This window comes from Schistocerca gregaria, chromosome 1, assembly GCF_023897955.1.
Source record: "Schistocerca gregaria isolate iqSchGreg1 chromosome 1, iqSchGreg1.2, whole genome shotgun sequence".
Lineage (NCBI taxonomy): Eukaryota > Metazoa > Arthropoda > Insecta > Orthoptera > Acrididae > Schistocerca > Schistocerca gregaria.
In genome coordinates, this window is record NC_064920.1 from 968,351,655 (window position 1) to 968,364,806 (window position 13,152).

General features: G+C 37.4%; 1 protein-coding gene across 1 annotated transcript in view; it reads right to left on the reverse strand.

Moving 5' to 3' along the window:
• The window catches only part of LOC126276571 (uncharacterized), a 232,052-nt gene that overhangs the window by 201,523 nt on the left and 17,377 nt on the right, over nt 1–13,152 (reverse strand).

Consider the following 13,152-nt stretch of genomic DNA (forward strand, 5'->3'; position numbering starts at 1 on the left):
CTAACAATGACATTTTCATCTTTGACTGACCTCCATAACGCAATTAATTTCATGTCACTGATATCTTCCATCTTTTTAAAATGTTCACTGAGAGATTTGCAGTCGCTCACACTCCAATCCTTACCTAAGACATGAACTGAACCTACAGACTTAGACATCATATGGTAATCCTTGAGTGCCAGTATCTCAGATTTCTCTTGAAGATGTTTTTCTGAAACTCCAAACATTTTGTCAGAAGGAAGAAAAGAGTTGCCTCTTACTGGAAGAAAACAGTGTTATGTTCCCGCCAAGATGCTTTTTTAAGTAGAAAGAAAGTCAAAGTTTGTACCACATGAGCATTCTTACTTTGCCCTCCACAGCCATCCACAAAAAGCCCCACACTATCATTCTCAATAAGGAACTCAAACATTTCCAGAAAATCGCAGACACCTGAAGTAACATCAACAAAACCTCTGCCAGATTCATTTCCTATCCAGGCATACAGGTGTGGATTTTTTAAATCCACATCTGTTATACACATAGAGTGTGATAGTTTATTTGATGTGATAATATGCCTCACTGATTGATAGTTTTGGAAGGATCTATATCTACTGCATATCAAACCACAGTGTTGTTAAATTTTAGGGCTTCTCCCTCGAAAGCTGATGAAAAGTTCTTGCCATTAATCTATGAGTACCCAAGTTAACATAATTTGTTATTTTCATTTTAGATACTGTAGCCAATCTAAGAGACACTTTAATGCAGTGGCTACAAGTATCTAAGGCAAGTGTTCTGAAATGTAAGTTAACTTTTGAGCTGAATATTTTCCAAAAGAACCCCTTTTTTACTTGTAATTCAGTGGCTTTGTAATTAACTTTAAAAAGATCTTTTAGTGTACAAGATGCATCAAGCTGGCAGCACTGCATCAGATGGCTCAAATCTTGTACTTTGCCTTCATGCATAGAACATCTGCTACATCTAGAAGCAGGCCACGCCCTCTGCGCATTGGTCTTTGCAGTGCAGCAATCCCATCTTCATCCTGCTCAAGTTCACCACCCTGTGTGTGGGATCCTACTGCCAGAGCTTAGCTCATCTTGGTTCGATGTCTGGGTTCTATTCTCCATCTTACCACTCAGAGTTCCCGAATGGCACCCACGAGGACCTGTGTTATTTGTACGAGACCTTTCCTAGAACTGCAAGTGTCTCAGCAGACTGCAAATCCATGCACTGGATGGTGGGAGTGATTACATCGTTGTTGTCCCAAATCTGATTTTACGCCCCAGCAGACACAAGGGAGTGAAATGCCAATGAGTGGGTAGAGTTTCTGAACTGGTGTAAGTACCCTACTGCAATCTGCGTTCATTCACTCTTGGGTCTGCCTTCTCCAAACTAACAGATCCTGTCCTTAGAACAGCATACTCTGCGGCAGATAAAACTGTTAGAACTTATGTTCACAACAATCAGTTACATCATACTGCACTGAATTCTTGTCATGCTCAGCTATCATGGTAGTGGAAAGTGCAGGTATGTGTCTTGCTGAAGCTTTATTACAGATAGCTAGCACTGCACATGAGGTGATACGATGAAGGACCCTCTCTGAAGACTGATGATATTAGCAAACAGGCGCATCCTGAAACGCTGGGCTTATTGGTGTCTAATACTTGTTCATCTGGCAAACAAGCAAGAAAGAAAGAAGAGATACTACATCACCACAATACAGGTTCCTGTCAGCTGGACATGTTTTCCATTAGCAACCTTTAGCACAATGACACTTGAATCTCATAACCTGATTTTCAGCTGGTAACGATAGAAATAACACAGAAAAAAAATTATTTCATCTGTAATGTTACAGTCAATGGCAAAATGTTGCCTCAACCACCAATTTACAGTGTAAAGAATAATAAAATTCATGTGTAACAAATGTCAAGCATTCATAATCAGAATTGTTATATGAGAATTTCATTTTAGTCTATTTTATCAGTTGACAGTGATGTAGACGCACATCTTAAAAGGACACAGTTTCCAGGAAAGTGATCAAATAACTTTACTGTATTTCTTTACATTTGATCTTTACCACTTTTAGGCTTCTTGTATAACAATTCTGATGAGGATGGCTTGACCTTTGAAACACCAGGATAATCCAATGCATGGACAGGCTGATCACTGATGTTTTTGTGATTCTTGGCAACCGTCACCAATTTATGACACACTGTGGTGGCCTCACCTCAACAGATGGTTGACTCGTTCAATTTTTCCTGATTTTACGTACTGAGAAAACAGCTACAGATGCCATGTAATTTGTTTTGACTAGTTTCGCTCATCAAATGTGAGCTTGCACTGATATCTATTACCCTGGTGGCAACACATCTGAAACATTACTTGGTACCATCATCAACATAAAGTAGCAAGTGTTGGAATTGCAATGTTTTCCTTATTTTAAAATTCTGTATGTCATTAGGAAATTGCTGTGAAACATCCAAGGGCATTGTCAGTGGGGGTAAGCCAATGGGCTCCATCCTGCAGGTTGCCTGTAGTTATTTGTAGTTGCCTGGCCTGCACAGAACTGCCCTATTGTTTGCCATCTTACAGCACAACAGTTGTTGAACACACTTCTTACTATAAATGACAGTACTACACACACCTAAAGCATCCACATTGGAAACATGTCCCTCATTCTACAAATATACATTTTTCTGCATGAATGTTGAATGGGTGAAGGATCTGGTTGTATCTGTGTTGTCTATAACCTTTGATATTGTCCAATGGTTGTGAACTACATCTAAGGTTCCTGACTCCATTCCCGATGTTTTCTGGTGTGAATGATCAATTAATCTCTTCCTGAATCAACAATTATATCTCCTCCTGGCTGTGTCTGACATTAAAAAGATGTTATAAACTCTCATACTTCTTCTCTTACTGCTTATCATATAAGCAACAAAATGTTCTGATGGTCTTCTATGTGTATGATGAATACAGCTTTCACAGGTCTGTCTAATTTCTTTTCTAGAGCTTTACCTCCATTCAAACGTAGTACTTGATTGAGTCCTCAGCTGTGCTGATATACTTTAAAAGAAGTGCTTCATAGGCATTCTCTGTCATGCAAAAAGTTGGAAACTTAGCTTCTGTCATATTCAGGTTCACTGCGTGATAAGAGTTGCAAAACATTGTTTATATACTACTACGTCATCTCCCACTGGTATTGTGTTCAGTTTGTTCTCCAGTAGTTCAATGGCTAAGTGAACCTACTACTGATTGTTGCCTAGTAAATACTTTCTACATTTCCAGTTGAAATTTATTCAGCTCTTTGGATTTTTGTCATAGTTCTCAAACCTTTGCTGTGTTGTATGGTCAAAGTAAGAGAAGACTTTGGCAAGACGCACTGTATCATCTCATCTGTTGCATTTAGTGAATACGAGGCACGTTTTTTTAAAGTAAATACTGTTAAAAAAAAAAAAAGACGTGCTAAGATAACTCAATAATTTTATTTTCACATGAAAGCCTGTACCTTAATCTACGCACTGACACTATTACAGTCTGGTTCTTCCTTGTTTACGTTGTGTACTCAGTGCTTAAGATGCCTCTGATAATTGTGAGTCCCACTGACTGTGAAGTAAGGGCTGTTATAAGCTTTCTTAGTGCTAAAGGCCTAAAAGGGATTAATATTCATCATGAGATCTGTGCAGTTTAAAGAGAAAACATTATGAGTGATGGAATGGTAAGAACATGGGTGAGGGCATTTAAAGATGGCCACACAAATGTGCAAGACGAACAACAGAGTGGGCGTCCTTCGGTCGTTAATGAAAGTTTGGTGCAGGAAGTGGCAATATGGTGAGAGAAAACACTTTACGATTTCCTCCTTGCGGGAGGACTTTCCTAATGTTTCCCATTGTGTTTTGTATGACATTGTGCCGGGTACTTTAATTACCAAAAATTGTGCGCATGTTGGGTACCGAAAATGTTGATGGATGTGCACAAAACCAAACATTTAGACAGACTTTCCTTGAGCAGTACAACAACAATGGTGATGATTTCTTAAGCCAAATTGTTATGGGCGATGAAATATGGGTGGCCTACATCACACCAGAATCAAAGCAACAGTCGATGGAAGTTGAGCAAGGGCATCATTTTGCTGCAAGACGATGCCCGTCCGCATGTGGCAAATCAGACCAAAGATCTCATCACATTTTTTCGATGAGATCATCCCCCGTACAGCCCCGATCTCGCACCGAGTGACTACCATCTGTTCCCGCACTTGAAAAACACCTGGGCCGTCAGTGTCTTCAAGACGGTGACAAAGTCAAAACAGTGGTGATGCAGCGGTTAACAAGTCAGGCGGCAGACTTCTATGAGGAGGATATTCAGAAACTGGTACAATGTTATGACAAATGCCTCAATATTGATGGAAATTATGTAGAAAAGTAGATTAAGGTACAGGATTTCATTTCTTAGCACATCTTTTTTTAAATTTCAAAACGGTACTTACTTAAAAAACATGCCTCGTACTTATAGCCATTTCATTGGACCCTGACCAGTGTCTCTGAAAACACTGCTGGATGCATGATATAAATCTGACTCACTGATGTACATATATCTGTATCAGGAAAGTAATGCGTGTATTTGGGTTCCTGTGAATGAAAGTGATGGCTTTTGTGTAGCCTTGCTGGGTGCATGGTGATGTCGATGTCTGTGATAGTATCAGTTCACACTGACAATACATTTACTGAACACAATGAAAGTATAACAGGAGATGACTGCCTGCATCAACACAGAGAGCTCCAATTTATACATCCATGGTATGATGTAGCAAATTATAATCCCCCCTCAATTCACAGAATCTAAATGAATGATGACTGAAAATGTACAGGACAAGAAATTCTTAAATTAGTAAAAAGACACATAGGTGACCTGGTGAAAATGGAATCAATGGCAAAATATTCCTTTAATGTACAATCTTTTTCAACATGAAGCGATAGCAATGTACATCATTTGCTTCAGAAATTATTGTTGTCTGAATAAATTGAATAAAGTCAAAATAATACCAATAGTAGAACCTGCAAGGAGAAGAGTACAGAAGTTATTAATATTGCCCAGTCGGGTTTCTTTATACAGAGGCCAAAGTGCTGGAAAAGCTGCTAATGAACAGTATCATGCCCTTTACTTCCTCAAAGGGCTTATTAAACAACAATCAATATGGTTTTACTATGCAGAAAAGCACTTCAGATGCTTAAGAAACTTGTTGAAGACAGTTTGGTGTATGGCCAATACATGTTACACACCTTGGTTGAGCGAGTAGCCTTAGATGGTATTTGGTATTCTCATTACTCAACAATAACCTCAGTGTACTAAAAACTTGTATATATAGTTAGGAATGGCATTTTTCTGACAACAATATCAAGACTGAGAGGCAAATAAGCAAAGGATGCCGTAAGGTTTTTATTGTTGCCCAAATTTCTGGAACATACAACACAACTCATTGCTCAACTTAAATTACACAATACAATACTTGCATTTGCTATTTCACAATACTGATGAAAGAGAGCAACACCTATGCAGCTAAGAGTGTTTTTAATATCAAAATACAAAAAATTTAAGAATGGGCTCAAAATAAAAAGAAGTTTCAATTTGAAAAGGGGGGGGGGGGGAGGGGGACGACGACAGAACAAGAATCAATCTTCTTGAACAATAAACAGCTGCAGGAAGTTGACCAATTAAAATAACTTTGAATAATTATTGATGAAATGTTCAGATTTAGTGACTATATACAGCATGTCACTGGCAGCCGACTCAGTTCTAAGTATCACCTATAGAGGAACAATAATACCTTTGTTATCATATGCATCTTCAGTGTGGGTTAAAGCTCTGAAAAGGCAGTAGAACTACAATAAGTGCAAATGAGTACAAATATTAAATAACCTCAAAACTGACCAAGAATATGGACAGTAGCTAACACAGCACTGCATATTCTGTCAAGCCTAGCACCAGTATTATTAAAATTGGAGATACTAAAAAACAAAAATTAAAGCACTGTTGTTGTTCCTCATCTGTCTGTGCTTCTTGATGAAAGAAGCTCATACTGTGCTTCTTGATGAAAAAAATAATGAGATGCAGAACTTGATACAATTATTCACTAACACGGATAAAACTGGAGGAAGAGTAGGATCATGCCCAGCAATTTTCATCAACAAAAAAGCCAACATACCTGGGGGAATATACAGTGGAAAATGAATGCATCAAGTAAAGCACTTTGCCATTTTAAAATACTCTTCAAAAACTAAAGACACGAGATGGCTTATAACCAAGACAGTAATACAGATAGTAAAACAACATTACAATCTTTGAGGAATTCCAACTACCACAACAGCCAAATTGAAGAAACAAGAAAGATAAGAATGAACTTACAGACCAGATGTCAAAAGAAGTATTGTGACCAAAAGAGGAAGTTACTTGTGCCAAATGTCCTGAAACTAGTGTGAAACAACCATTGTGAAAGGCTACTCTAGAAGACTGGAAAAAAGAATGGCAACAGACAACAAAAGAAATCGACAGTGGTGCACCAAAGACTGGCAATAAGGTTACCAGTCTCTCCTAACTTCACAGAGATTTTAAAGGGCCTCTGGAAACTGATGAATGCTTACTATCCTCAATTCAAAATAAGCAATGATGCCCTGTGTCCAAGCATTTGAGGTAACTACACCAAGGGCCGCATGCTACTGGAATGTAGCAACTTGGACAGAGACACACACACACACACACACACACACACACACACACACACACACACACACACACACACAAAAAAAAGGAAAACCTACTGAAAACTGTAATAATGAACAGCAGAAATTGGTCAACTAGCAAGAATGAACAAATACAATTCTTAAAAGGGACTTGTACAAAATTTTGCACTTCAGTCAAATTTCCAAATGTATGAATTTCAGTCACCAACTGCAAAACAAAATCTATGTTAATTTTAAAGCAGTAACCACTGTAAGAGAAATTATGTAATACAGGTTGTCTCATGTACCAATTAATCATCTCTAGTTGAATTGCTCGTGAAGTGGCAACACTGTCCTGAGAGTTGGCTACCCTGCTTTTTATTGGAAAGTTGAGTGCACCAGTGTGCTCTTGTGTCAGCTGTTGTGAGCTCATGATAGCGAGTTGTTACAGAAACACAGCAGTTTGTATAAGAACAAAGAATTGATGTAGTGCAGTGTCGCATAGGAACAGGCTGAATCAAGGAATGTACAGAAATGTTTCGTGCAAAGTATCCTGGTAGGAAACTTCCCATGACCAGCATTTTTCAAGATCTGTTCAGAATGTGAAGAGGACCAGATGACTGACAGTGAGCACCCCTGAAACTATAGACAGAATTCACATGGACAATGTAAGAAATTCCTGCAAGTCAGTAAGGAGGTTGCATGATGATATTTCTCACACAATTGGCGATCTTAAATGGAGCATTACTAGAGAAATTAATAACATGACACCTGCTAAATTACAGTGTGTTGCTGGTAATGGCATCTCACAAACAGTACACCTCACACCCAAGCTTCAAGTAACAATGAACTACCTAAAAAAAAAACATATAATGTTTAGAGAGAGAGAGAGAGAGAGAGAGAGAGAGAGAGAGAGAGAGAGAGACATGTAGTCACTTGTTTATAAGAGATGCTGGAAGTGGATGCCCATGGTCAGCACTTCCAGCATCTCAAATTGATAACTACATGTTTTTAACCACTATCTGTGTTTTTAAGATAGTTCTTTGTTATCTGAAGCTCGGAAGCGAGGTGTACTCATTTTATGTGGGACACCCTGTATTTAAAATATCTTTGTCATAATTAGTAAGCCAAATCATGTAATAATACTTACTCTATTTAATGGAGCTTGTGAATGATGATGATGATGATGATGATAAAACAACAACAGCAACAACAACTTTCAGAAATCACCATTACTGAACAATCAAACAGCACATAGTGGTACTACCAGTTCATACTGTTCAGCAGGCACAATATGTCAGCAACCAGACAGAATGCTATTGTCAAGGGCACACTTCACCAGGGAGACGTGTCTGATCCCCAAAACCATGTGCCCACTGGAATAATGATCCAGCAGTATAACCACGAACTGTTCAGTCAACTAGCACACCACGAGAAATTGAAGAATCACCAATGTTGAATGATAAATTGCTGTGACTACAACCACTACACTACAGTGCACAAAGTAAAATGAAATTATATGAAGTTCACTATGTGAATTAGGCCTACTGCAACTTAGATCAAAACAAACACACACACACACACACACACACAAAACTTTTGATAAAATGCATTTAAAAAATAATAACTATAATTAACAGATATTTCACTGTCTTTTCTTGGTTGCATTTGTCCAATATTTGCTGGATCTTTAACTACTGCATGTGAGCTTGTTTCAATGTTCAATTAAGTGACATTATTATCCGATTCTACATTTTATTATTTTGGTTTGTATTTATCTCAATTTTGTTGTTAAAGTTACATAATGCTGTGCTCATAAAGAAATGAGCACATACAGAGCAGTCAGCTGCCCTTTCCCATTTGCGAATGGACATATGTGCCACAAACTGTAATAGGGTTAAAAATACAAGGGAGCAAGATAGATAAAAAATAAAAAGAGTATCAGGTAACATGTTCATATTTCGTGCCCAGCTTCCTTCTTCAGTTGATGTTGCAATCTTCAGAAAAACGTGAAGACCATGTTCAAAATCAAATGAAGCAGTAACATTCACTGCAGATTACAATGAAAGCATCAATGCCATACTAAAAACACTATATGTTTTAGCAGGCGTCTTTACTATGGTGCTGTGTTAATTTACATGGTCACTTTTAAATGTAAATGTTGGTTTTTGAATTCTCTTTTACAATATTAATTTATTTTTGGAAAAAATGGTAGTTAAAAGCGAACAACAATGACCCTCATCCACCACCATTAGTATTCTGACAGATTTGATGCAACTTGCCACAATTATACATTTTGTACCCACTTCTTCATCTCACAGTTGCACTTAAACCTAACTTAATTAATTGTTTAACAATATTATGAAAAGGACACACACACACACACACACACACACACACACACACACACACACACACACACACACACACACACACACACGTGTGCGCGCACAATGTATATCCTTGCATTTTTGCCCTCAGAACATAAACTGTCTTGACCACAAGAAACCATTATTTGCGTAGTTGCTGATCATTAGCAGAGCTCATACTGAAATATGAACACAGAATGGATTAAGAGGGATGTGTACAAATAATAATAACATACAAAATACATCTTATATAACAGATCACAAAAGCAGAAATTATACCCATGTTGGTAGACAGTGAGCAGAGCAGGCATTAAGAACGGCATGAAGTCAGCAGCTAAGGAGAGCAATGCAGCTTTTGCTTAAATACACAAAATTCTGCCCACCACACACCACATTACAAGAGTGATAGGCAATCAGGTATACATGGCAGTTGCTACAATAATGTACCTACTGAATGATTACACAAAAGCTAATAACAAATGAAGAAATAGCTGCCTTATATTATGTAAAAGTAATTGCTATTAACAACATTTCGTCAACCTGTGATAAATATGCATACAAAAACAGATAGAACCAATGGTCAGTTGTGAGAACATCAATCAACATTTGTGGGGATTTATTGGAAACTTATACATTGTGTGGCAGAAATAAAAGAGGAATAAATGCAAACAGAAGTAAAATAGCATTACTTAGCTAGCCTAAGGCAAAATAATCACACTGCATGAAGAGAGGCACTGCACACAAACTGGTTCTAATAAGACAGTCATGAATTTAAAAAAATAAGTATGTCAGCATCCAAGAGCTAAAGTGCACAAGTTGTTGTTGCCCCACCCCCCCACCCCCCCCCCCCCCCCCCGTTTTTTTACAAACATGAAACCATACCATAAAATATAAAAGAGAGAATAAACAGAGGAATGGAAGACTGGGAATATTTTATAGTAAGTCTTCAAAAGATCTCAGGAATATATTCCTCTGAACTCATTTTTGCAGTGAGCATAAATTTTCTCTCTCTTCGAATGTGTTAAGTAACAATCCCTTAGGTGCATTGTAAAGAACTTAATAAGTTACTCCTCATACATTCCTCTGAGCGATTGTGATGTGTTGGTGTTGACCAAATACTGATTTATTACGAGATTTATAAGGTGTGCTCCTTAAAACAAGTAGTGAATTGTCTACCTCACTACAAAAATAAAATCTTATGCATACTCCATGAGCAATTAGACTTCAGACACAAATATTTCTATGATCTTTTTGAAGACTTCCCATAGAATGTTCCTGCTGTTCCATTTCTCCTTTATTCTTTTTTTATTTTTATGGTGTGGGCTAATGTTTGTAAAAAAAATTTTGCACACTTTATTTTAAACTTTTAACTGCTTATCTTCTTATTTTTTATTTGTGACTGTCTGCATAGGATCAGTTTGCTTGCAGCACCTCCTTTCATGCATTATGAAGAATTTGATCTATGCTAACTAAAGAATGCTATTTTACTTCTGTTAGCATTTACTCCTTTTATTTCTCTAAATAGTAATTGTAATATCATGCTCACTGCAATTTTACAGACTTTTTGTGATTACAGACAACTACAGTCTTAACTTTTGAATACTTATGCATTGTTTTACACTTATTATTGCTTAGATGGATCCTTGGTGTATTATACCTAGACATCACATATTGTATACATCTATTTCATGGAATAACTGTAAACAACTATGTTCACAGTTCTTTTAAACTTCGATTTTCTTATGTTTGCTGTTTTACGTCTTTGACTAACTCAATGGATCAATGAGATTTTGTGCCGTAGTTCTTTTGATACAACTGCTATTTTTTTATTCTTTAGGTATCATGAACCCTACTTTACTTTTTATCTTTTTGGTGGTCCCATGGTTAGCGTGAGGAGCAATGGAACGAGAGGTCCTTGGTTCAAATCTTCCCTTGAGTCATAAGTTTAATTTTTTATTTTCAGAACCATTATCAAAGTTCAGACACTCATACATAATCAACTTCACTCTCCAAAATTCCAGGACATTTTCAGATTTGCTTGGACATATGCAGGATTGACGGTCTACACATGGAAAAATTTGAAAACGTTAAAATCATACATTTTGACAGAGCACAGGGAAAACTGTGCAACTGTGAAACTGTTGCACTCATTTGTTGAGTTTATGTGACAAGCTCTTATGTTTTCATCCCTTTTTGGGAATGATTATCACATCCACAAGAAAACCTAAATCGGGCAAAGTAGAAGAATCTTTTTACCCATTCGCCAAGTGTACAAGTTAGGTGGGTTGACAACATATTCCTATCATATGACGCACAGGCCGTCACCAGTGTCGTATAGAAAATATCAGACGTGTTTTCCTGTGAAGAAATCGGTTGTCCTATGACCTTGCGATCAACTGTTTTCGGTTTCCATTGCAGAGGCACGTCCTTTCATCTACTAATCACACGGTTTTGCGGTGCGGTCACAAAACACAGACAGTAAACTTTACAGTGAACAGAGACGTCAATGAATGAACGGACAGATCATAACTTTGCGAAAATAAAGTAAATTTTTCACTCGAGGGAAGACTTGAACCAAGGACCTCTCATTCCGCAGCTGCTCACGCTAACCACAGGACCATAGTGCTCCTGAGCTCACACTATCTTTGATGTTGCCTATCTTGCACATGGACTGCTCAGTTTGTATATTTTGCTTATTTTTTTCGTAGTTCCACTCAACTTCCTCCCGTTTTCTCGATTGATCTGTGTTCAGTTTTTCAAGGCCTATCTACTGTGCCAACTTATAACTAAATCTGAGGGGGGGGGGGGGGGGGGGGTGCGATGGGGAGGTTCCCTTGTAAGAAAAACTGCTGTTCTCCACAAGAAATGTTCTCAAAAATGACTTATTACCTGATGTCTTAAGACAGTCAGAAGTAGAAAACATTTTTAATAATCATTTTTCAAGTGTTGTAGAGAAAATAGGATCCAACTATTCATTAGAAAATGAGAGCCAGTGTATGGAAGGGGAGGTAACTATGCAATTTGATAAAACTGAAATTCAACCCACATCTTCAACAGAAATTAGATGAATAATAAATTCACTCAAACGTAAAAGCTCACACAGAATTGATGGCATTTCCAACAGAGTACTAAAAGCTTGTTTCCAACAAATAAGTAGGATTCTCAGCCACATATGTAGTAGCTCATTGAAGCAGGGTATTTTTCCAGATAGACTGAAGTACAATATTGTTAAACCGTTGCATAAAAAAGGGGGTAGGTCTGATGCTAACTACACCACCCAATCTCACTTCTGACAGCTTTACCCAAAATTCTTGAAAAAGTAATGCATTCAAGAGTAGTGTCACATATTTGTAAAAATGAAGTACTAAGAAAATGTCAATTTGGTTTTCAGAAAGGCTTTTCAACAGAAAATGCTATATATGCTTTCACTGATCAAATATTAAAAGCAATGAATAGCCGTACATCACCCATTGGTATAGTTTGTGATCTCTCAAAGGCTATCGATTGTGTGAATCATGAAATTCTTCTAGATAAGTATTGTGGTGACTGGGACATTGCACAAACGGTTTAATTCATATTTAACTGGAAGAATGCAGAAGGTTGAAATTAACAGTACAGGTAGCCTGCAAAAATCAGCAGATTCCTCTAACTGGGAAGGCATCAAAGAATGTTATCCTACAGGGTTCAATCTTGGATCCCTTATTGTTCTTAATGTATATTAATAACTTGCCACACTATATTCATGAAGATGCAAAGCTAGTTCTTTTTGCTGATGATACAAGTATAGTAATCACACCCTAACAAACAAGAATCAGCAAAGGAAGTTTTAAATAATGCCTTTCAGAAAATTATTAAGTGGTTCGCTGCAAGTGGACTTTCACTAAATTTTGAGAAAACACAGTTTATACAATTCTGTACCGTAAATGGCATAACATTATAGATAAATATAGACAATGAACACAAGTCTGTCGCTAAGGCAGAATATTCAAAATTTCTGGGTGTGTGTATTGATGAGAAATTTAATTGGAAGAAACACATCCATAATCTGCTGAAATGATTAGGTTCAGCTACTTATGCTATTAGGGCTATTG